General features: G+C 32.1%; 1 long non-coding RNA gene across 1 annotated transcript in view; it reads left to right on the top strand.

Annotated features, from left to right (window-relative positions):
• Nucleotides 1-27,534, top strand: part of LOC144339517 (uncharacterized) — a 37,797-nt gene extending 10,263 nt beyond the window's left edge. Inside the window, exons 2-5 of the long non-coding RNA XR_013414546.1 lie at nucleotides 2,557-2,688; nucleotides 4,885-4,933; nucleotides 6,065-6,125; nucleotides 27,392-27,534. This is a non-coding gene — a long non-coding RNA (uncharacterized LOC144339517). The remainder of the gene's footprint in view (nucleotides 1-2,556; nucleotides 2,689-4,884; nucleotides 4,934-6,064; nucleotides 6,126-27,391) is intronic.
• The last annotated feature ends 313 nt before the right edge of the window (nucleotides 27,535-27,847 follow it).

Genomic DNA, 27,847 nt, shown 5'->3' with positions numbered 1-27,847 from the left:
TCTGTGCTTACTTTCACCTGTGTGTTGTATAACTGGTTCTAAAAGTTGCTGACTCTCTAGGCAAGGAGGGCCATTGGATTAAAAATACAGTATAAATAATTCTTTTGTATTACTAACATATTTGTTATTATGTTTTTACTTATTTATTTATTATTTATTTATTTATTTTGATATGGAGTCTCTCTCTGTCACCCAGGCTGGAGTGTAGTGGCACAATCTCTGCTCACCGCAACTTCTTCCTCCCAGGTTCAAGAGATTCTCTTGCCTCAGCCTCCTGAGTAGCTGGGATTACAGACGCCCGTCACCATGCCCAGCTAATTTTTGTATTTTTAGTAAAGATGGGGTTTCACCATGTTAGCCAGGATGGTCTCGATCTCCTGACCTCATGATCCGCCTGCCTCAGCCTCCCAAAGTGCTGGGATTACAGTTGTAAGCCACCTCACCCGTACTAAATTATTTATTATTAAGAGGTGTTCATTACAACATCTATTAGTTCCTGAGGAGGAAAATTAAAATTGTCATGTAGAAAAGAATAAAAAAGTATTTATTCCTAATATCTGACTCATATGCAGATTTATAAATATATGTATAAGAATTCAATAATAATTAATAATTTTGCACATATAATTTGGTTATAATATATTGATATTGCCCAGTTAAAGAAAAATAAAATTGTGTAGCTAGAGATAAGTTCAGTGTCAACAAAACTCTAATAAAAACCAACTGTAAAATGGTTTCAAATTTTAAAATGGATTATGTAAAAATAGCAGGAGTTAAAAAATTGTTTATGTGTAAAGGAACTCACTCAAAGATTCTAATCCTGATTTTATCTTTTATTTTTTGTAATTGCTACAAAAATGCTAAATTAAGACAGCAAAGGCTGTAGAGAACATTAGTTGAAGTAGGAAAGGTGAGATTATACTTGTTTTTTAGGTGAGATTTCCTAGCCACAAAGTCAGAATTGTTACATTGCAACTGTAAATCTGAGTTTTTAAATATTTATTATTAAATAATGAATTAAAATTAAATATGTGTTATAAATTTACAGAAAATTATATACTGGAACTGGAATTTAATTTATTGAAATGGAGAACACTCAAAGAGCAAGCACTTTAATTTGACAATTTGTGGAGTACTAAAATTGATTCCATTACAATTTGAAGTTCAATAATTTTTTGCTAGACAAAATTATAGTTAGAACAGAAAAATTAGTATTTGCATATTAGAGACAGAAATGCATTAAATTTGTGATGATCAGTATTTAAATTGATTTGATAATTTAAAACATTTTAAATAAATTAGAAACAAAATATTGCTTGAGCATGATTTTGAAACTATCTTTTCTGGAAGTAAAAATAATAATTTATTTTTTAAAACGACGTAGAAAATTAGCCTTAGAAACATTTCTTTAATTTTGAAGCCATAGGGTGTAATATTCAATTACATTTATCACTACATATTTCAAGCTAATTCTGAATTCATTTGAACTACTTTGAAATATGAGCTGAGTATTGTCTGCATTATTGTTGTCTAATCCAACACTGAATTAGTGTTGCCTGTATTTCCCGAATTTGACATGCAGCGAAAGTAAACAAATCTCAGTAAAAAATATTAGCAGCTGCAGGGCGTGTTAAACTAATTTATCATGAAATGCTCGCAACTCAGAAAATTATGAAAATGTTTTACAAGTGACCAAAATAATGTGAACTAAAAAGATATTTTAAACCTTAATTTATTTTCTAGTAGTATTCTAGAATTAAATATTTGAGGAAAGACATTAGTGGAAAATCAATTTAAATATTAATGAAACACAGAAGTTTTATAATGCTTTGAAACTTGGTCTATTGTAAAATTATTTCTTTATGAGAACTAATGGATTTTTAAAACTTAACACCATTGTTACATTGTCTTGTCTTATCTTGCTTTTGCTTTCTGAGTTAAACCTACACCCGAGTTGTCAAGTTTTTGTTTCTGCCATCTGCATTGAAACTGTCATTCAGTTGCCAGGTTTGGTGGCTGCTCCACCATTTTGGCCAAGCAGTATATTCTACCTCTTTGGAATGCTTTCAGTGGAGGTACAGGTTATTTGATTCCACTTAACAGTAAATATTTCTCTTTTTGTGTATGTTTCCCAACAATCTACAACCCCAGTCGAATCTAAAATTTTAATGAGAAAAAAATTAGAAAAACCCTAATTGGTGTATGTTCTACAAAATATATGACCAATATTCTTCAAAAGTGCCAAGGGCATGACAAACAAGAAAGGATCAGGCAACTACCAAAGATTTGAAGGACACTAAGGAGACATTATTACTAAATGCAATGTGGTATAAACTGTGCCTTAGAGTAAAAATAAGGCATTAGTGGAAAACTTGGTGGAATAAGTAGCTTAGTTAATAATAGGATTGTATTACTATTAAATTCTCAGTTTTGATGAATGTACCATGATTATGGTTAGAGGAAGATGAGTAAAAGCTATATAGGAGTTATTTACTATCATTGCAACTCTTCTGTAAATTTATGATTTTTTTTTTCTTTTTTTTTTTTTTGAGACAGGGTCTTGCTCTATTGCTCAGGCTGGAATACAATAGTGTGATCACAGCTGACTGTAACCTCAAACTCCTGGTTTCATGTGATCCTCCCACCTTGGCCTATTTTAAAACTATTTGAAATAAAAAGTACAAAAAGGTAAGTGAAAATATAATAAAAATTGTCAAACCTTTGAGGCTTTCTCCAGGAATTTATGTTATCTAACTATGGATGGGACCAGTAGTGGGAGTGGGAATGGTGAGAAACAAGACAGACATTCTTAATGTATGGCTTTGGGAGTGCCAAAGGTTTCTCAGCCAGAAGTTATGTATTTATCTAGTAAAAAATAAAGTATAGGTCTTCAATTAGTTTAATAACTATATATTAGCAACTATTTTGGCAGGAAGATGGGTCAGGATTTATGTTTAGCGTGAGTAAAATGCTGGGGAATATGATAGTCAAGTTTATTATCCTTATAAAACTTGCATTCTAGTGAGGGAAAGAGAAAAAAGAACAATTAATAAGAACATTGCAGAAATCTATGAATGCCAAGAAGGATGTAAACATGGACTCTTCAAAGGCAATATGGCAGATATTCATGGGCCCTAAATCTAGACCCTGCAGTCTTATAGGGTAAACTGACTCGTGCTTAAACAATAGTATAGAGATCTGTGATATTTGTAAGAGTTTGCAGGATGCAGAAAATATTTTCCCCAGATAACATGTTGTGAGAGTGATGTTCATTGTATTTGTTTGGATTTTAATATGTCCATAGGATTTAAGGAGGATCTAAAAACAAGAAATTCTGAGCCAGCAAAGGATTTACATGGAATATGAAAAACCTGAAGAAAAGCAGTGGAATATTTTTGGGTCCTCTGCAAATCTGACCCCAAAATTTATGTAGTTATTGATCAACAAATATTAAACAAATACATGACAAAGTATAAAGCTATAAATTTGGGATATACAGAAGTCTTTAAAAGCCAAACTAAGGAATTGTAGTTTTACTTATGTGTCACATTAGAATAAAGACAAATTTGAGTTATCAGGTAGTTTCAAAAGATAAAGTTGATAGTGTGGTTTCAAAAAAGAACGGTGGCAGAAAGTTAAATTAGGATATAACAATAAATAATATGTACTTTATGTTTATTAGCCAACCTATAATGTAAGTATAAATTAAATATATACATATATATATATAAAAAATATGCACTAGTATCCCTGTTTTGTAGATAATAATGATGGTATTTTTCCAAAGATTAGAAAAAAAATATACCATTATGGTTAAAGAATTTCCCCAGTATCAACATTTATTAAGTGGTAGAGTAGAGATTCAAACCTAAGGATCAAAGAGTTTGAATTCTTAAACCAAGATGCACTGTAATGGGAGAATATGTTTGATCCAAGGTGGTGACCATGGGAATGGAAGGAAGCGTAGATTAAAATACTATTATGAATAAAATCAATAGAATGTGGTTATTTCACAAGGGTTGGAATAAGAGGAGTAATTGATGACACCAATGTTTCAATCCCCCGGGGGGGTGGAAAAGGGATTTACTAAACAAAGGATGTTCTTTTTTTGTGAGAATAACGGATGAGATCATCCCAGCAGAGGCTGAAGTAGTAGGGTAAGTTTTGTTAATAAATACGTATGTTAGATCTCTGTAAGTCAGGAAATGAGTACAGATGAATATATGTAGACATTAGTTGGTGAGTTTTGTAACCTCATCTCTCATTTGTAAAGTTCATGTTTTGGCAAAAAAAAAAAAAGCAAATGTGCACAATACTATATCTACAAAAATACAAAAGGAATATTAAAAATTAATTTAATTAATAAGGAATTTCCATTGCAGGTAAAGCAAGTGATAAGTGACGTTTCAGATCTGTTATTAGTTATTTTCATGAAAGAGTCTTGTATTTTTGAAATGTTTTAAAATAATTTTGAATATTTTATGCATTTTCATTTTTATTAATATACATTATATTCTTCATCTTTTCTTTGCTCTCATTCTTTCTTTTGCCATATAAAGCATCCCTAAACAACATTATTTTTAATTCTATTTGCTTCATATAAATAGAAAATGAGATCTAATTGGTTATGGTATCCACTAGCACCTGGGTAAAAGAAACTTTAGAGAAAAAACAAATTTCTGCCTTTCTTTGTCAGTCATTTCATTTAACAATGGTAAATCATTATTTTAATGCATAGGTATAGCCACTCAATTTGAATCTAAGAAGTTCTCTTAAACTCTCTTACAGTGAGATTTAGCTGCTTTCTATCTCTTAAGTATATTTCCCTGCTGTTTGATAACACGATTCTCAGACAGCAGGATCAATGATGTTTTAATGTTCCAGGTATAGAAAAGGTTCACTGCACTTGACCAAGAGTCAGCAGGATGAGCAGGTAACTCATGTCATTTTCTATACAAACATTTTTCTTCAGGGTATCACACATATTTTCTTCCAGTGTCTTCAATGTTCTTGCAAAAGTCTTATCATATAAAGGAGTACCATGAATTAACTCATTTAATTCTTACAAAATTATAGGCAATATTAATTTCATTTTTCTGCCAAGTAGAGAAACATGATAAGTAACATGACAAGAAATCATGCTCAGACGTTTGCTTCCAAATTAATGTGATTTTTTTTTTCTTTGCTCTGCCCCATGTTGTGGTGGCTCTGTTATTGCCTCCTATGTGACATTGCAATGGGACTTTAGCAAGGTCTTTCCTAGAATGTTTGGAATCACCAGTTGTTGCTTCTACACTTCGTTTATGATATGTTGCTGTCATCCCCATTACAGAGTCTGTGAAGCTGGATTAAAGGACCATCCAAAGTTGCGGCACCAAAACAAATGTGTAATCCCACTGCCACTAGGAGTCTGCCTGTGGTAGATCAGTCTCATCTTAGTTAATATGACATTGTTTGTGTTGTTGCCATTCCACTAAGATACAGTGAACTCTCAAAACATTTTCTCTATGTTTACTGGGATTACCTCTAATTTACATTTCACATTATTTTGAACACTTAAATTTCAAGTGATTTCTCTAAGATCACAGCTACAACTGAAAAAAGGATGAGTGCTTGCCTATACACCTTGCAGTGACTACTCCAGCATGATTTACAGCTCTTTCCTAGTGACATTTTTTTTTTCCTGATCTATCCTTAGGACATGTAGATCTACAGGAGCAATAATAAGGCATCTATGCCTTTATTTTATTTGATTTTCATTTTTATGGATACATAACGGTTTTACATATTTATAGAGTACATGTGATCTATTCATACATGTATGTGTAATGAATAAATCTGGATATTTGGTATATCCATCACCTCAAACATTTATCATTTCTTTTTGTTGGGAACATCCCAGATCTTCTTTTCCAGTTATTTTGAAATATACAATAAATTATTGTTAACTGTAGTTGCCCTATTTTGCTATTGAACACTAAATCTTAATCCTTCTCTTTAATTGCAATTTTTTTTACCCATTAACCAACCCTTCTTTATTGCCCCTCTCCACTACCCTTTCCAGGCTCTGAACACCACCATTCTATTTGTTACCTTCATGGACTCAATTATTTTAGCTTCCACATGTAAGTCAGAACATGCAATATTTGTCTTTCTGTGTCTGGCTTATTTCACTTAACATAATGTCCTCCATTCCATTCATGCTGCTGCAAAAGACAAGATTTTATTCTTTTTTATGGTTGAATAATATTTCATTGTGTGCATATAAGACATTTTCTTTATCCATTTATCTGTTGATGGACACTCAGTTTGATTCCATGTATTCACTATTGTGGATAGTGCTGTAATAAACAAGAAGGTACAGATATCTCATTTATATACTGATTTCTTATTTTGGATATATATCCAGCAGTAGGATTTCTGGATCATATGGTAATTCTATCTTTAGTTTTCTGAGGAGTCTCCATATTGTTTTTCATAGTGATTGTACTAATTTACATTCCCACTAACAGTGAAACTATGCTCCCCTTTCTCCACATCTTCACCAGCATGCATTACTGATTGACTTTTTAAAAATAACATTTTTAATTGAGCTGAAATGATGTATCTTTGTCGTTTTGACGTGCATTTTCCTGATAATTGGTGAAGTCAAGCATTTAAAATATATACCTATTTATTATTCTATGTTTTCATTTTAGAAATGGCTATTTCAGGGTAAAAAGAACCCCTCCTATCAGGCTCTTTAAATATTAAACAGCTTGGGACTTTGAGACCACTTTTCCATGACATCTTAACCAGGGGAATGCTAACCAGGATTATGCAATGCAATCCTCAAAATTTCTCTGACTCAATTAAAATGGCTGATTAAAAGTGGAAAACTCCTAGGTTTGAAGACTAGATAGATAGATGATTGAGATAGATAGATAGATAGATAGATAGATAGATAGATAGATAGATAGATAGATAGATAGATAGATAGAGTCCTCTGAAAGTGAGTTGAATTATCAAGGCATGAGATTCTGTTATAGATTGTTGTAAGTATCTCTTTTCATGTAGGGAACAACTGAATAAAAAGAAAACAAAATACAAATAAAATTTTCTAAAATATGCAAATGGAAGTGTGATGAGAGAGCCTCATTGAAGGTCAGAATATTCTTCTAAATTTTTTAGGGTTTTAAGAGGCTATACACACCATTCTCTTCATATTGACAAACAGTGAGAAATTAAAATCTTCCCTTGAGTCCATTAGGTTCTTTGAAAAGCTTCTGCAAATAGAGCGTTGACACAATACTTATTGCTACAAACCCATGTCTAAAATCTTCTTTAAATATATATGTCTTATGTTTTAGCCAATGATGTGGTATATCTCATAGCCATATTCATGTAAACTATTTCAATTATTTGAACCGATCAAGTCATGCAAGACATGCATATATATGCGTCTACATCTATGTATAAATGTATATATAAATATATATATTTATATGTAAAAACATGCTCTTAAAACTTAATGGACTCCAAGAGAGATTTAGTGTGGGAAGCATCAGAAGTTCTTACTTTAAAGAAATGAAAAGCATAGGAATTTTTCAGGGAAATTTAAATGAGAGGATTTAAATTAGAATGTTATTTCTGGTTCTTTATAACCCAGCAATGTTTTTATTAATGGTATTAAAAAAAGAAAAGAAAATGTATAAATAAGGCTTTGTAGGAGCATTTCCACATTTATCAGTGACTACATAAAGGTTAAAAAAAGTAAACCCCACCATTGATTGCATCACTCTAATATACACATCATCATAATTGTAGTGAATATCTCTTCACTTATTTTATTATAAATATATAGGCTTATGTACCCATTGAAATCTCATCTACTATTTTATCAATGCTGTCTTTACACTGAGTTATATTAACATGTGGTCTTTATGTTTCCTAATTCCAGTATTCACCTGACCTCAATCAAAATAGTGTTGACTACAAAAGGCTAAACATACATTTTATCATATATATATATATAATAATGCTCCCAGAAACATGCCCTCTGCTTAGAAACATTGGTTATCCTCATACTTTTAGGAAAACAGACACATATATAATGATAAATATCTTACTTTTCTCACTTATTTTATGGTGCAGGTACAGTGTAGAAATTCTGATACTCATATGACATTTAGTTCTAAGGAATAGCCAAATAGTATTTCATGATCTTGAAATATTTATGCAACTTTTCTCCTAGTGCTTCCTTATTGAAGCACTTTCTTTCTTTCTGGGTTTTTTGTTTGTTTGTTTGTTTGTTTTGCCTTTGCTACTACAAACAACGGTACATAAAACATTCTAAAGAATAAATTACTGAGAACAGAGCTTTCTAATATGATATTCTTTTATTTTTTTGATACAGAGTGCCAGGAATTGAATTGCTGAGACAATGAGTACATGTTTAATGCAATAGTTTTAAAAATATACTTTTACTTCTATAGTATGGAGTCCCAGAAATGTGGTTGCTGAATCAATGGGTACATTCGTAATGAAATTGCTTTTGAATTACATTTTTATTTCTATATGATAGTGTTCCCTGAATGGGATTGCTGAGTAAATGTATATGTTTTCAATGTAATAATTTTCAAATAGTGATCTAAGAAAACCAAGAGTTTGGAAAAGGCTTTTGTTGTTATTTTGGCTGTTTTTTAAAGGGGCTGAGAGAAATGTCTACTGGGTGATACTGGGTTCACTTTCATGTTTCAACCACAGAAGTCTTCCTTTTATACATTTGATATATTGCTATCGTAGCTGTTGGTAGCTATCTATCAGAATCAATTTTCCTTTCCCTGGGCATACATCAACACTATATTTTCTAGCTTTCCTTGCTTTTACTTGCCACTGTGTGACAGAGTTCTCGGCAGCCGAAAAAGAGCAGAACAAATGAGATCAGTGACTTCCAAGCTTGTCCCATAGAAGTGTCCCATATACCCTCCATCTATCTTCTTTCTGACTGATCCAGAGGAGGCTATCATGGTTGGTGAACTTGTAAGCCACATTTTGAAGCTTGGAGAAGCTCTGTAAGTCTAAGTGATTATAGGGAGAAAGTCCTATTGCTGACTAGAGAAACTCGTCTTGGAAAAATAATTTGTTTAAAAAAGTATTATGTTTGAACCATGATACACTTTGGAATCAATTTGTTACACAGGTAGCACCAACCTAACTAATAATTGCATGACTTGAGCAGAGAAAAAGCTTTTTGAAGTCTGGTACTCTGTTTCAGTAATGTCTTACTTATTTTTTAATATAATTTCTGAAAGAATAAATAACTTAATTTTCTAATAATAGTGACAAAGATGATGATTTTCAAAATGAAATAAAGCAAGTTGTTTAAAAAAGTGCAATGTGCTCTTACAAGCTTGAAGCTTAGGAATTATTTCCAGCTTCAGATCACAAGAAAATAACACTAAGCCATATATATATTTCAATTTTTCAACTTCTATTTCAGAGTCTTATAAAAGATAAGAGTATGGTCTGTCTTTTAATAAATTAAGCTTTGGATGTTGATAAATGTGTGATAGTCTTTAATAAAATAGGATAAAATCAAGATTAAAATGTGACCACTGATAATACTTGTGATGCCTGTTAACAAGAGCAATAGTAATATTACAAAATAAAGACCAGGAGAAAGACATTATTCCTTTCCATGAAATAGAAATACATTACATCAGTTTCTTTCCCTTTTCATATGTTTCCTTCCATCATTAATTGTATCATGAAGCAAAATTAGATTTGTCTTTCAATATTTGTTCAAAGAAAAATATTATTTTTTCTCTTTATTTCCTTCCTTCCTCCCTTCTTTAATAATGTCATCAAAAAGTCATTAAGCAAACAAGCATAGAAAGAGGCCTGGTGAGTCCTGCGGTCCATGTGAGGAAGCAGGAAAAATATAGTGTAAGCTGTTGGTGTCATAATGTTGGTTATGTATAGGAGATTGAGAAATAACTAGTAGATAGATTTCTCAATATTAGATAAAACAATTACAGGTTTGAAAAGGAGGGAACCTAGAATGAATATTGTGGTGATGGGATAGAATTGAAGTTATTACTGTAAACTAATATAGACACACACATATATACATATATAAAATATATTTAAAATAGATATATAGATATTTATATATTACATACATATTTACATACACATACATATGTATGACTCAAAATTATGTACACATATGTTCATCTATGTAGTATACGGCTACACACACACACACACACACACACACACACACATATCTTTGTCCTCATTTTGCCCAGTAAAAAGGCCACAGAGTACCAAGCAGCAATAAAATAAGTGCTGAAATCTTCGTTTCTGAATTCATTTCCCGCTAAAAGGAACCAGATCTCCTTGAAGAAATGGCTACTTCTAAAATTGAGAAAGGGAAAGGACAATATAAACCTGTAATATCTCATGTCAAAAATTACAGAATAGAAGTCATTTCTAAAAGATTAAGTTTAAAAATAGAACATTGTATACTTGCGGTTTGGTTTAGAATAGTATTTTTAATCTACAGTTTATGACTTTAAAATAATCTATAGTTACATAGTGGTCTATATAAAAGTTAAAAACAATATACAATAAACTATTTTTACATTTTAAATATGGAATTCTATTTCATTATAATTATTAAGTTATAACTATCATATTTTCTTATATAAAATGACATCAGAATATATCATTGTTATGATAATTTTGTGCTAGTTTAAAGAGAGACAAAGTAGCCAATGGAACAGAAGAAAGAGTCCAAAAACACACTATACTTCTGTGGTCACCTTATTTATCCCAAAGGCAATAATACAGTGTAAAGAGGAGAAGATGGGCTAGGTGCAGTGGTTCACACCTATAATCCCAGCACTTTGGGAGGCCGAAGTGGGTGGATCATCTGATGTCGGGAGTTCGAGACCAGCCTGACCAACATTGTGAAATCCCGTCTATACTAAAAAAATATATACAAATTAGCTGGGCTTGGTGGCGGGCGCCTGTAATCTCAGCTACTCGGGAGGCTGAGGCAGGAGAATCACTTGAACCTGGGAGGCAGAGGTTGCAGTAAGTCGAGATCGCGCCATTGTACTCCATCCTGGGTGACAAGAGTTAAATTCCGTCTCAGAAAAAGAGAAGAGAAGATGGTATTTTTGAAAAAGTCTTTTGACCCATTACCCTCACATCATACACGGAAGTCATTTTAAGATGTATTGGAAATTTAAACAACAAGTAAAACAATAAAATTTTTAATTGAAAATATAGGAGAAACTCTGTTACCTTGGAAGAGCAGACTTTTTTGACACAACACAAAATTTATGACAATGACCTAAGAAAGCTAAAATAAGCTTTATTAAAATTAATAAACTTACATTTAACAAAATATACCATTAAGAGAAAAAATCGTAATCTACTAATTGGGAGAAAACATTAACAACATATACATCCTTCAAATAACTCATTATATACATATAAAGAGCCACAAATTAATAAAAACACAGATAACTCGATGGAAAGAAATGCACAAAACACTTGAATGGATAGCTTGATAAAAGAAGATATCCAAATGGCCAATAAATATCTGAAAAATTCTGCAATTTCATTAGTCTTCAGATAAATGCAAATTAAAACCACAACCTGATACCACTGCATGCACTTCAAGGTAATGGAAAAGCAGAACATAATGTGAGCCAACCAACACTATCATGTACTATTTATAGGAATATATGTTGACACAAACACTTTTCTAAAGTGTTTGGTGGTATCTGTTAAATATGAACAAATACATACCATATGACCTAGCAGTTTATTCTTAGGTATATGCCCAATAGTTATGCCTGTGTATATTCACCAAACAACATGTATTGAAATATTTGTAGCAGCACTATTTTTATTAACCCTAAAGTTTCAGCTAATTGTGTATGATTATTAGGAGAAAGAATAAATAAATTATGGTACATTAATGAAGTGGAATACTATGCAACAATGAGTACAAATGATATAGCACTACCTGGAAAAAAAAAGAGATAGATTTTATAATCATAAAATTAGGTGAAAGAATCCAAACTTAAATGATTGCACTGCATGATTCTATTTACATAAAGTATAAAACAGCCCAAACTATTTTTTAGGTTAGAAGTAAAGAAAGTGAGTATCTTCAGTGTGAGGAGGGTATTGAGTGAAAGGAGCATGAGACCTCTTCTAAGAAGCAGATAATGTTTCTTCTTAATTTGAGTGCTAATTACACAGATGTCTTCATTTTGGGGAAAATGCATTGTGCTGTATATTTATTTCTATGCGCTTTTCTGTTTTATATATATCTCAATAAAAAACTGAAAAAATGGAAGTTACGAAATAAGAATAGATCTTCATCATACACGGAATGGAAACTGAATATAAGAAAGCACAAAAAGCATGAAGCTTATAAATGTGAATTAAAAGTTTATAAAGTTAGATGTTACCCTGATGTGATTATTATGCATTGTATGCCCGTATCAAAATATTTAATGTACCCCATAAATATATCCGTCTACTATGTGCCCATAAAAGTTAAAACAATTTTTTTAAAAAAATTAAATATATTCATAATTATTTTAGTAACTTATTGACAGTCATATTTAAATAAGTGTGCTTTGGAATAAATCATATAACTCGATTAAAACTTTCTATAGCTTTTATGAATGCTAATAAGTTTCATTTCTGCAGTGTCACTAGGTATACTTCTGAAAAAGAGTCTAGTTTCACAGCGGTTCTCACTATAACCATGTAGGAATTTCTGACATGGAAATGTTTTCCCTGTAGTTTTGTAAAATTTACTCTCCCTCTATATATATATACACACACACACATATACACATATATACACACACACACATATTTTATATAATTAAATGTGAGACATTAAATATTTAATATTATATATACCTTTAAATATATAATTTATATGATCTATTTAATGTCTCACATTTACTTCTTAAATATAGATGGTCTGAAATCTAACAGTGAATTTTACTTTTAGAAATTTCAATCATTCAATCAGCACTTATTAACAATTAATATAGTGGATAATTTAGTGAAACACAACTCAAGTTACGCGTATTTATTCCTTGTTTGCTGTTTTATTCTTTTTGCTTGTAGTAAGTAAGTCCTAGAAAGTTATGTGGTTTTTTTTTTTCTTTTTGGAATCTTTGATCGTGTTCAACCTCATGAAGAAGTCAGTTGATCTCTACTATTTTGGGAAAGGAGGCAAGGTGAAAGAGCACTTTGAGTTTCATAGTAAGAAAGAGAAAGCTCCCTGATCCTTAGTTTGATCACCAAGCTTGTAAAAACAGTAACAGTTGTAAATTTGCAAAGTGAACAGCTAAACATACACTTCTGAGGTGCCAAGCAGCTTAGAGGATTATGCATTTGAAAGAACTGAAACCTAAGGAATATCTCCCTGGGAACTCAGGGAACAATCTAAGTTGAGTCTGACAAGGAATGAGTGGAGTTGCCACTGGAATCTGTTTCTTGTGAAAGACTGCTCTAGACCCTGCCTAGATCAGGTCAAGCAAGATAGAACTGCATTAGGATCTTGACTGCAGCAGTCAGACTAGGAAAGTTTAGCGCTCAACAGCAACACATTTTGGTAGCTATATGTAAGAGTAGCCATGGGTTGACTGAAAACCAAAGCCATGTGTATGGAAATAATTAGATGTCTTTAGGAATGTGAAGATTATTTGGAAATGAATTATAAGAAATAATCTTAAGATTGAAAATGAGGGGTGGATAAGGTGTCAAAGAAAAAGTTATTAGGCTTTCTGCCACCCTAGCCAGCAGCTCTCTGAAATGAATTTAATTTGAGAAATAAAGGAAATTAACCCTGCATCTGAATGTTGTGGATCATTTCCTATTGTTTACTAGTTACCATATACTTAGGTACCAAAAAGATAAACAACCAAAACAGAAGCAAAAATTAAAAAAAAAAAAATTACCCTAAAAGAAGTAAATATAGAGGCTGAAGAAAGCATGCAAGTAAAAGATATATTGGGATATTTGAGATTTTATCTAAGTAGCAGGTAAAGCATAAAATGTTTCTGAGAAAAAATTCAATGTAAAGCAAAATAATGAAATTATATGACAGTGATGCAGAAAGACTAAGTTAATATGTTTTTGTTGTTTGTACTAGGATGTAGAATATTGCAATCAGCTTGGGTCACCATTTCCAAAAAGAATATTGAAAGAATAAAACTTAATAAATCAAAATAAAAGCATAAATGATAACAAATAGGGAAGATGGAGAAAAAATTTAAATGCAAAAAGAAGAGAATGTTTGGATTTTTTTTCTTTCTTTTTTTTTTTTTTTTTTTTTTTTTTTTTTTAGATGGAGTCTCGCTCTGTCGCCCAGACTGGTGGGCAGTGGCGCGATCTCGGCTCCCTGCAAGCTCTGCCTCCCAGGTTCACGCCATTCTCCTGCCTCAGCCTCCCGAGGAGCTGGGACTGCAGGCGCCTACTACCACGCCTGGCTATTTTTGTATTTTTAGTAGAGACGGGGTTCACCTTATTAGCCAGGATGGTCTGGATCTCCTGACCCGGTGGTCCACCCACTTCGGTCTCCCAAAGGTGCTGGGATTACAGGCGTGAGCCACCGCACCCGGCCGAGAATGTTTGGATTTATATTAGCTATAAATACAAAGACACTCAATTAAAAATGTTCTTATCCTAGAATGCTCACTTAGAAATACTCAAAATACAAGTATTTGGATGTATAAAACTCATGACAAAGATGGTATACAAAAGTAGATAAGTTAAAGTATTTTTTTTCTTTTAATGTAAAAACTCTGACAGAGCTATCTTCAATGGTTTGATTCTTTACTAATAATTTCTTATTGTTGACAGTTGTATCTAATAATTTCTTTTCTAGCTTAGTGATTTTTTTCATAGAAACACTGATGTAATTAATAATAGAACCATTTGTTATTTCCTTCTTTTATATATAGTCAACATATTAATATATATTTGTTAGATGTTAAGCAATGCACTAAGCTATAGGAATTCACTAGAAATTCAATCGCGACCAAAATATACTGTTATTTCTAGGTTTTTAGTTCCTCTCTCTCTCCTCTCTCTCTCTCTCTCTCTCTCTCTCTCCACACACACACACACACACACAGATACACACAAAATGCGTGTGTATCTATATCTATATTTATCATATTGTACGGTAGTCAACAACTTATGGCCCGTGGACCAAATTCTGTCTTTCTCCAATTTTTGCATGGCCCATGATTTTTACACTTGTAAACGGTTGGAAAAAAAAAATCAAACGATAATATGTTGACATGTGAAAATTATGCAATATTGACATTTCAGTATTCGTAAATAAAGTTTTATTGGAACACAGGTGCACTAATTTGCTTATGTATTATCTATGGCTGCTTTTATGCTGCGATAGCAGATTTGAGTAGTTGCAAAAGAGTGTATATCACTTGAAAAGTCTAAATTACTTACTGTGTCTACGAAAACTGGTTGTTGTAATAGATACTTGCATTAAATGTATCTTTTTCACCTTTATTTATAAGTGAATATGCCTATATGTATACCCATCCTAGAAACAGAATGAGTCATGGGAAACCAGGTTGTAAATATAATGAAAAATGACATATATGTATTTCTATTGGCAACATAATTTAGATCAAAAGGATTACAGTCTAACGTTTTAAAAATGATGCAGGGGAAAAGGCGAAGAGAAGAAAAAAGTGAATATTTATAAATTTATTCATAAAATCTTATAAATTAAACAAACTGTCGTGTGCCTTACATATGCTTTTTTAATGGAAAATATATATTTTAAGAATAATTCGGGCCGGGCGCGGTGGCTCAAGCCTGTAATCCCAGCACTTTGGGAGGCCGAGATGGGCGGATCACGAGGTCAGGAGATCGAGAGACGATCCCGGCTAACACGGTGAAACCCCGTCTCTACTAAAAAATACAAAAAAAAAAATAGCCGGGCGAGGTGGCGGGCGCCTGTAGTCCCAGCTACTGGGGAGGCTGAGGCAGCAGAATGACGTAAACCCGGGAGGCGGAGCTTGCAGTGAGCTGAGATCCGGCCACTGCACTCCAGCCTGGGTGACAGAGCAAGACTCCGTCTCAAAAAAAAAAAAAAAAAAAAAAAAAGAATAATTCATTAAAATTTATTGATAGGTATAGGAAGGGGTAACTACCTATGTGTATATCTTTTTCTTATATGAAAGTGTCATCCTTTCATAGAGTATTAAAACATTGTCTTACAACTCATACATTGAAATAAAACTTTCATAGGACTTCATGTATAAGAAGACATCACTTTAAAGAAAGTCAGTAGCAGTTCTAGAGTATTTGAGAGTCACCTTTTCAAACCATTAGTTCATATAAAAAGTGAAAGCAAGATAGAAAGGTACAATGTGGTTATGCCATAAGATTTTGCTGTTTTTCCATAAGAATAATGAGTGTTTTCATTTTAAAATACAATTTAAAATATGATGCAAAATACAATGCAAAAACCACAGATGAGTTTTTCTACACAGTAATGACTAGGTAATACTAAATCACATTTCATCTAAACTCCAAAATGTTTCATAATTACATTGTGGTTTGTACCCTTGTTCATGTTCATGCCTTGTCAATATGCTTCTTATACATTCAATTTATTTTTGTCTTGCTCTGTTAGCCACATCACCCTCTAAATTAGTAATGGATTTAATTGGATAGAGTAATAACCAAGAGCATTTTATTTTCAGAAATGAAATTATATAAATTGTGGTTTGCTTAGTTATTTGTAAATTATGAGTTTTATAAATAATAGCAAACCATCATATGTTTAGTTTATCAGAAATTTCAAAACTTTTTATGTCATAGTGATATAGTTTGGTTGTTTTCCCAGTCTGGTTTTACTTCTTTTGTGTTTGTTAACATAGCTGTACTTCATTTTGATGCTGATTTGGCAACCACTTATACCGCTGCCTCTTGTGACTGATCTTCAGTGTGTTATGTCGGTCCATCTCGTATACGAATAAACCAGAGACAGAGAGAGACAGAAACAGACAGAGACAGAGAGATGCTGCTGTGACAAAATTTTTAAAAGTTGAAGAGAAAATTCTTCCTGACTAGGGAAGGTTAAGAGATCATCAGGACATCTGTAATATAGTCAAGCTAAAGATAGTGTGAAATCCAGATAAGCCACAGATGAGATCAAATGGTTGAGTCATTTCCAAGTTGTTACAACCTTCAAATGTCACTTTCCAATATAATAAACTTCAATAAGATTTGTGGAACCTTATTAGATACATAGTTAACCTTGTTTGATTAATTTAGGCAGTAGACATAAGAGATTCCATTCATGTTTGGTCTGGCAATATTCACAACTTGATACTTAATGAATTAATATTTCTTCTTTTCTTGCATTGGTTTTGAGGAATTGTGATTTGTTGTACCTTAATTGCAACGTCCATTTAGCTATTAGAATTTTTTTCACACATAATTTTAATGGATGTTAAAATTTCTTCCATCGTCATGCAATCACTAAAATTTTTAATACCTGCAACGTTGCCGAATGTAATCACATTTGTAATCTGCAAGTTGGCCTCTTATACTGCTGAATTCAAGTAGCTGAAGATTATTATTGGATATTCATTTTCCATTTAGTTAAACTTATGAATAATAATCCTTTTTATTTATGATTTCCTCTTAATTTCATCAAAATAAAAATATACTTATGACAGCATGTGATATTTTAAGTGAAAAATGTGGTTTCCGAAAATGAAAAGATCTACTCATTCAAAATCCAAAACACAAAATCTAGAATAGGTAATAAAAATGTATTGGACACATTAGTAAAATACTATTTAAAAAGGAAATAGCACTGAACCAGTGGTCAGTATTAGAGTGGAAGCTTGAACATGACACATGCCCTCTGCACATCACTTTCTCCATCACAAGATTACACAATTGGAATACATGCTTTCTAACGAATCATCTAATTCAAATAGTTTTGATTCATAGAGAGTCAGCTTTTAATCATCTGTAAGTGAACTTAATTATCTATTCTTTACTATCCAATGGTATATGAAAGTTGGGCTTAACTATATAGATATTAATGTCATCATAAGTAAAATGGGTACATGTATGTACACACACATCCTCTCTGTATTATCATTCTGTCCATATATTCAGAGCACAATATCTCATCTGGTTAAATTCTCATGTGTCGTCATAATTATTAGGCTCTTACTAACACTGTAATTCTTACAATAAGAAACGATTGGGCAGGCAATCTAGTTCAAATTCACACTAAGTGAAGGAACTTTTTACACTTCATACATTAAAGATAGTCACCCAGAGTTTCTATTGAATACTCAATATCATTGGATATTATTATCTCCAATAATAAGATAATTGTAGTAACAAAAAACCTTACTAACACTCAAGGCAACCCATTCAATTTTAAGTAGATTCAGTTATTCAATTAAATCAAATTTATTTATTGATCATTTATAACAATCCAAATATTGTTCTGGACATTTGTAATAACTGTCCTCATTCTGAAGATATGCTTCAATGTATTTTTTTCCAATTGGATTATGTGATTCATGACTACAATTGATATACCTTAAGACTACGTTTTTTTTTTCTTTTCTTTTTTTCCAAAATAATTGAACTAGCAGCCTACACAGCTTTGTTAGAGTCATCATTGTTAATTTTCCATTCAGGGAAGTAGTCTGATTATTGCTAACTCTCTAGCGGCATATTCAGCATAGGGGAAAGTAATGACAAGAGTATAGATACACTGTCTGTACTGTTGTCTTTTCCTGCCATTTCTCAGTGTAGCTTTGACAGGTAATGTAAGTTTGCCCCATTCTATGGGTAGTTAGACGACATTTGCTTCATAAATTGTCAGCATGTTCTCTCTTCAAAGTTGTAAGGCTGACCTTAAGCAAAGACAAATGTCTTGTAAGAATACTAAATTTCCTCTAAAAAGCCCTACCCGTCAGATAGAATATCAAGATATTTTCTTAAAAGTGTACCTAAAACTTTGAAACACAAATAAGAATAGATCTAAATTAGTGATTTCCTGACCTTCAATATCTGTACATGGGGATTTACTTAAAATTCTCCTAGGTTTCTTTAATAATATTATTAATTAGAGAAAACCATCACACCACAGGAAACGTTTTGTAGTGAAAAGATTTCGGTATCTCTTTTTAATTTGTATTACTCCAGTCATTCTTAAATTACTCTGAGGCATGCCATGAATAGCAGCTACCCAGGATTTGTCACTGCTGCTCTCCTTTCTATATCTACAGTAAAATTTATCTCTATTCAATTAAGGATTTTCATTTTTAAAGAATATTGAATTACTGTGACATATAGTGTTACATAATAATTTGGATATAAAACACTAGCCTGAAAGCGTCTTCACTTCTAGAAAGTACCCGTGCAATTTATCAGTTAACTCTGTAGACAATGCTCTTAGTTTCTTTACATAACACTCAAAAGAATAGCATCTCCACTAATAACTGGATATGGAAGTCATGTGGAAGAGTAAGATGGCATCATTGTTTACTTTTATGCAATAGCGTGGAGAAAGTTAGCAAGAGTCTTCAGATTATATTATATAATCACAAACTACATCAAGGGAGATGCATATTTAACAAAAATTTACTCGATAAAGTTGTTGACTTATTACTTCAGTTGATACATTCTGAATGCTACTATGCATAAGGCACTTGGAGTACAGAATTGGAAAAACAAATCTACTTTGAAGGAATTTTTATTTAATTTAGTATAAAAGCCAGTCAATACAGCTGTTATTCATAAACTACTATTTCCTACATTTTAAATTCGGTAACATTTATAGCATTTGACTATATACTAAACCAAATAGCAAATATGGGGATGGCAGATAGTTTCTATAAATTTTTAACATAAATCCAATAATGACATCATGCTAATTAATCTTTGTTCTAAATAGATAGATAGATAGATAGATAAATAAATAAATAAATAAATAAATAAATAAATTGGGGAAGAGGTTTCAGTGTGAGGTGATTTTTCTTTTGTTTTGCTTACTTTCCTTCCTTGTAAGATTTACCTATCCATCACTCTTTAAATGCAGAGTAATTCAAAGGCCCTTTAAGTCTTGGAAGACTGCTGCTGCTTAAATGTCAGTACAATGATCGTGGAGAAATTGAAAGCTAGCAATATAGCAATTAGGCAAACAAATAAATAGAAAAAAAATAGCGTGTGGAACAATAAAGTATTATTTTCATACCTAAATAAATTTTTCAAGAGATAATGATGCCTTGAATACAGAACTGCTGTTACCAGAGCAGTTGTTTGACAGATTTAGTCTTTTTCCAATTGAAAAATTAGATGTCACATGTTCTTTTACCACAATTGTATGATGGTTACAGGTCGTTTTTGAACTGTAATGAACTTGAACTATGATTACTTTGACCCCTGTTACACAATGAACATTTATTTTTGTTGCTGTCATTGTTTTAGCTTATTTTAAAGAAGAATCCAAAAAGTCCTAGCAAAGAAAGGATTTTGTTCATTGGCAAAAACATGATTGGTGTTCTAGTAATGTTTCATTATACTAATCAAATACCCTGAAAGTGTATTTATTCTTCCCCTTCAAATAGAAGCATATGGTATACAGTAGGAGCCAGGAAACTACAATTTGTCATCTGTGTTTGTAAACAAAGTTTTATTGTAACACAGCCATGGTCATCCATTTAAATACTGACCGTGGCTAATTTTGCACTCACAGGCGAAGTTGAAGATTTGTGACATAGACCATTTGGTATGACTTGAAAAGCCTAAAATATGTATTATCTGGCCCTTGATAGAAAATGTTTCCTGACCCCTTCAATAGAAATAGAGAAAAATGTACTGCCAGAGAATAGAGCAAAAACCAATGTGCAGAATATGCACTATTCAGTAAGACAAGAAGGAAGAAAGAGTGGAGTAAAGTGAAGAGAAGCAGAAAGATGATAAAGGTAGCAGAGGAAATATATATGAAAATGTTTACAGAAATATGAAGCCATTTTAAAGGTGAAAAATGCCTTGGTAGTAGTAATTAAAATTGTACATTCTTCTCTTATATATTGAAAATTAGAGACATTAAAAAGGCAATATATGACAAGCCAGAAGGAGGCAAGATTTAGGTCAAGTGCCTAAATAAATATAGTATGATAAGGCTCCATGAAAACAAACCTGGTTTTAAGGGAAAAGGACAGAAGCACTGCACATATTTTTCTGAGGCTCAAGAACCATACTAATCTCAAGCATAATGTCTAAATGCGAAGTTCAAGGAGAAGTGCCAAGTATTGACAGCAAATGTATTAGCGAACAGGTATTAGGCAGCAATTATCTGTGAAGGCTGTATGCAGGATTCATCAACCAATACTCTGCTGGACCACTATACAGATAAATTAAATCCTGGGGAAGTGGTAGTCACAACAGTAGCCTCCTGCTAAGAATTGTACCCCTGGAAAAAAGGTGAAGGTATAACCTGAGAAGCAATTCAGGTGTCAATAGTGCTCACAATGCTACAGATGATGATGATTGACCTGGTAGCAATATATGCATCATGATGATGCCAGCAGAGAACTTCTTTATCTTTTGAAGGAAACTAGTGAGGGATATGGTGTTACATTTCTGATCACCAACTTCCATACAGAGCAGATGTATAGACACATATTGGTAGACTTTGTAATATTCTTTGTGGAGGACATGGGCAGGGAGGTCAGTGGGATGAAGCTGTCAATGCTGGCAACGTGCGTCACTGCGACTGAGGAGTTATTTATGAATTTGCAAAACATATGGTTGAATCCGGTAACCTTTCTTTTCATTTTCCCCAACGCATCTTTGAAGTTGTCTTATTACTCAGGTGTTCTGTTTCTCGTGGTTTGTTATCGTTGTTTTTTTTTTTTTTTTTTTTTTTTTTTTTTTTTTTTTTTTGCTTATTTGTTTATTTGGTTGTTTTCCAGGTATAAAGCCTACTGTTTAGATAAATAAATTAATGACTTTAGTTTTGCATTTTGGAAAAGATAGAGAGAAGGGAAAAGAAGGATAGATTAATGTCTTTGTCATAGCAACAAAGTTAGATGTATTTTAAGAATTAATGGTTTAGTTTGAGAGAAGAGTACTGTATTTTCACACAGCAAATTGTAAATGGATAATACACACTAAGGATGAGTCATTAAACATTGCCTTCAAAACCTCTGGCCAGTTAACTGTTGCCAACTCCCTGTGAATCAGAAATTATAACCTATACAACGTGCTGTATTATGTATGTTTAATTTGGTAAAATATAAGCTAGCTTTTGGGATTTATATTAATACAGTCATGTGCCTCATAACCATCTTTTGGCCAACAATGGATGACATGTGCCATGGTAGTCTCATAACATTATAATAAAGCTGAAATATTACTATCACTTACTGATATTGTAGCCATTGTAACATCCTAGCACAACACAATACTTTTTATATGTTTAGATACACAAATACCGTTGTGTTACAATTGCCTACAGCATTCAGCACAGTAACATGCTGTACACGTTTGTAGCCTAAGAACAACAAGCTACACCATATAGCCTAGGTATGTAGTAGGCTATACCATCTAGGTATGCATAATTGCACTCTATGATGTTCACACATTGATAAAATCACCTAATAACGCATTTATCAGAACATATCTCTGTCATTAAGCAACACATGATTGTACAAGTATTTTTTTTTTGTTGTAGACACTATGTAAGAATCCTATCAAAGGTAGTGGCTGCATTTAAACGTTCTTAACATTAATTGTATCTATTGATTTTCCCGTTAACCTGGGGACACAGTAAGTTATGACTGAACTTTGCTTATGTTCTTACCTGCAGCAGAGAAAGAGAAGAGAAATAAAATAATGTGAAGACTTTGTGGAGGACATGATATACTTTGGAGTTAATACTTATATTAGGAAGTAAATATTCTCACTCCTCTAATATTTATTAAGCCAGATTTTCATAATGTATAAATATTATCTAGTTGCAAATAAGGAGTTAATTTTAGCAGTGAACCAAGGAACACTGAAACATTTCACCTGTCCTTTGGAATAGTATATTAGTATCTCCAATGAATACATACAGCTCCCCAAAGAGCTGAATGGAAAACTAGAGCAAAGTCTTGGTATAAAATAATCTGATTCACTGATGTTTCTTTGGATTTATGGCATCAAATACTTAGGTACTCCCGATCAATATTTTGTTTTTTTTTAATAAAAAAATCATCAATAAATTAGTTCTTGTCCATCACATAAAGTTTTATGCTTTTAATTTTTGATACAATGTGGAATAATGTGGAAGTAATTTTTATATTCCATCATTTTATAAACATCAAAATTAAGGGTAAATTATTGGTCTATTACACAAAAAACTACCATTTATATTCTAGTAATTGCTGCTTCTCTACTAATTCTGATCATAACAGAGATCTTTACTACACTTAAGTACACTTTTAAATATACTTCTAAACTAATTGCACCTCCTTATTTCTAGAAGATTATAACCCTACTTTTTACTTGTTTTGATTGTATTAAAAGTTCTTCTTACATAATTAATAGAAAATCAATACTGCTTAGAACTGTAGAACAGTGACCTAATGCAATTATATTACAGGCTACCATTTATTCTACCATTACTTGTAGAATTTTTCACTTCAATTTGTGTCGGTAAATTTTTATATATGCATATACATTTTTAAATTATTAAAATTCTCTTTTCTCAACTTGTTTAAACTGATTCTTAAAATATTTCTAAAAATTCTATTTTCAATGTCTATAATGCTTGTAAATTAAATAAAATGCTTGCTATTACACTTAAACCACTCTTCATCTGCTTAACCCCTCAATTATTTGGAATGTTTATCCTGGCTATATTGTAATATAAGTGTTTATTTTGTTGACAAGTGTTTCAACATTTAAAAATGCCTTCTAAATTAAACAAACAATGTTCCACAGAAGTGGTTCAGAATTTTGAGGATAAGAGTTTCATATTTTTAAAATTTCAAACCACAATTCTTGAGCTGTGATAATGTAATATTAAATTTTATTTGCATGTTTAAGTTTTACCATTTTTATCTACAGTAGAAATGTGCCTGAGAAAATTGATGTTAGAAATTTCAGGCTTTCATTGGAACACGTTAGTATTTCAAAATGCTATTTAAAAGGCAATACTCTGAAATAGAAGCATGAGGATATGCTTGTGTCTTATTGGAGGCTTAACAGTTATTGGTTGTAAGTTGCAAATCTGCTAGCATTTCCTCCTGGTGGTTAAAAGCAGAGGGCTCAAGTGAACACATCAGTGGTTAAAAGCAGTTCCTACCAATCCTTAGCGCTGTGAACTTAATTCACTTTGCTTCTGATCACAATTCCTTTGTCCTTAACACTGAGAAATAATAATTGCACAAGGTTGTTATAAAGAATAAATGGAATAATATTTCTAAAGAGAGATAATACTTAGCATATAGTATTCTCTAATAAAAGGGCAGCTATTTTTTTAACTATTATATTTTTAATTCACTGGCTGTACTCCTTCATGTAAAATGCTACTGTTTGTAACTCCAGGTAGAAAAATCATTAATAAATGTTCATTGGCATAAATGAAAGGTTACAATGAGAAAAAAATTCAGAATGAAAATATTTCAAGAAAATAAAATCAATAAAAGTGAAATGTAAAAACTAAAAAAAAAAAAATCAAAGTGAACTTTATAATTCTACTACCAGAGGCATTTTAAACAAAATAGATTTAATGAAAGGAGTCAATTATTTACTCAGAGCATGAAAGGTTGTTTTTTTTTTTCTTTTCTTTTAAAGTGGAGAAAGTGGTAACGGAAATGTAGCTACAAAATGTATAACAAGAGTAAAAATAAAAGGATTGGGGCTATCAGAATATAGTTGCTTAGATGAGGGGACCGCACATGTCCTCAAATGCCATGAGGTACTACCTAATGACCCTTAGGGAAACATGGGATGGTGATTTTCTGAGTGCTCATGGGAGCCCAGACTGCAGCTGTATCTGTCTTTAGCTTCTAGGGGATTGCTACCAGAGGTGGAGAAGAAGCAGGTATCTCTTGCTTCACTACTTGCTTCAATCTTTCCTCAGTGCCTCCCATCCTGAACCTAATAAGAAACTAGGTAGTAATAGTGTTGGAGACATGCAGTTTTCTTGTTTTCATCTCAAGCACGGAACAGATTTTAAAAAGAGTGATTGGGGCAGAAATAAACAAGTAATACATACATAGCATGTTAAATCTATTATTTAGGAAGAAAGAAAAAAAAGATAAAAATCTACCAGCTTAACAAAAAGGAAAAAATAAGAACAAAATGAACTTAGACAAAGTTTATATTAACCTTAAAATAATAAGAATAGATTAAGAGCTGGAGAAATTCAAGTACGCTTCATGTTCCTTAGGCAACCACTTTCACAGGCACATGGGAAAATTAGCTAATTATGTAGAAAGTGTAAAAAGAAATGAAGGCATAAAATTGGCTTAGTCCAGAACAAAGTAAACTCAATAGAAAAATAGGATTGAGCCTGATACAAGAAATCAGGACAAGCCACAAAGGGAGAGTAGAAACAAACAGTACAGACATATAGGAAAGCTGTTGGAAAGCAGTGCACACAAAATGGCAATGCAGCTTGAGAGGCCTGTTGACAGCAATTAAAACAAAAGACCCACTCAATTATTTGTGTGAAGTGATTGTTTAGAGAGAAAGTTGGATCTCATAAAAAATAGTAATATAGGTACATACATTTATCTAAAAATAACTGTCACTTTTATGAGATAAAACCTATGTTATTTTAATTATTAGTGACTTTTAATGGAGTATAGGGTTTCTACTTGGAAGCATGAAGATATAGAGTCAAAAAAATATTTAAAAGAGCATGCCAAAACCTTTGGCAGTGTTCTTAATAAGCACTTCTTGATGTCTTGAATCACAGTGTTCATATGTAATCAGCAGGTGCTATTGCAAAGTAATTAGCTATTAATTTTACGTTCCTTGGGGGCCTGCAGAAGTAGTTTAGGATTATTCAAATTTGAAATCAGGAAAACAATGATTTTGGAAAATATAGGGTTGTCATTTTAATTTGGGGAGAGTTTCCAGAAAAATGCAAGAAATCAAAGAGCAGAGTCGTTCTCAAGTAAAAAGTAAACATTTGAAAATAATATTTAAATTTAATATAATTTATTTTTTAAAAAATAAAGTGGTAAACCAAACACATAAAAGGTAGCTATGGTGAGGTAGTTATAAGTTCACACATTGAAAGTCACCCAGACTAATAGGGTTCAAATCTTGGTACTTGTCCTAAAAATTTTCAGTCTTTCAAAATCTGCATAAAAAAAATTTATTATACTAAGTCTACTTTGTATGAAATGCATTCAACAGGAAAAAAATCAAGATTTTGTTGATTTTGTTATCTGACAATATTTTAATTTTGAAATCTTTTTTTCTTATTTTAACCTTTCAATTATGCCAATGAACTTGATCACTTAACATCTCAGTTTCTTTAACTTCAAACTTAGAATAATAATGTTACATCCTTAGAGGGTGACACAGATTGAACAAGTTAATATACATACATACAATACACTTAGAAGAATATCTGATATATATCATGAATTTTAAAATGCTATATCTTCTCATTGTCATCTGACAGATGACTTAAGTTATCTTTTGATCAAGTATTTTATTCAGTTTCATGATATTTTCATAACTAATGGATGACTAATAGAGTAGTAAATGAGTCAACTGATAGCAATTATTTTAACTCTGAAGAAAAAAAATATTCTCTTTTTTTCTATCCTTAGGTCTATTTCATTCCATTGTCAACCTCAGTCTTATCATTATAACCAAAGTATGCTTTTTTCTCACTTTTATTTGAACTTTTTATTCTACTTTACATATAAAATCTGCACACATTTTGCCTCCTCCTCTTAGAAACATCCACCTGCCACATATACTTTAACTTGTCACAGCTTACATTCAGTTTGAAATTAACCTGCTCAGAACATAGTTCTCTGATCTATCATATTATATTAGGTACTGACGTCTAATGTCATTTCTCACTCTTTATAACGTTTATCCTATTTTAATTATCTTTTCACAGTTTATCTTTCTCATTATATATAAGCTCCTTGGGAGCTGCTGCTGTGTCTGCCTTATCTAAAAACCAAAATATTAGTTTATCTTAGGGCCTGGAATATGTGACATTCTAAATGTGTTAGTGCATTCTCACACTGATATAAAGAAACACCTGAGACTAGGTAATTTATAAAGAAAATAGGTTTAATCTCTCATGGTTCTGCAGGCTGTACAAGAAGCATGATGCTGGCATCTGCTCAGCTTCTGCGGAGGCCTCAGGAAACTACAATCCTGGTGAAAGGTGAAGGGGGAGCAGGCACGTCACATGGCCAGAGGAGGAGCAAGAGAGCAAGGAGGGAGATGCTACACACTTTTTTTTTTTTTTTAATTTATTTATTATTATTATACTTTAAGTTGTAGGGTACATGTGCATAACGTGCAGGTTTGTTACATATGTATACTTGTGCCATGTTGCTTTTAAACAATTAGATCATATGAGGACTGACTCCCAATCCCAAGGACAGTACCGAGCGGGACGGCGTTAAGACATTTCTGAGAAATCTGCCCCATGATCCAGTCTCTTCCGACCAGGCCCCACCTCCAACATTGGGGATTACATTTCAACATGAGATTTGGGCAGGGACACACATCCAAACTGTATCACTATAAATGTGTGTGTGAA

This window comes from Macaca mulatta, chromosome 2 (genome assembly GCF_049350105.2).
Source record: "Macaca mulatta isolate MMU2019108-1 chromosome 2, T2T-MMU8v2.0, whole genome shotgun sequence".
NCBI lineage: Eukaryota > Metazoa > Chordata > Mammalia > Primates > Cercopithecidae > Macaca > Macaca mulatta.
The sequence above is the reverse complement of the archived record's forward strand: the minus strand, read 5'-3'. Positions and strand labels throughout refer to the sequence as shown.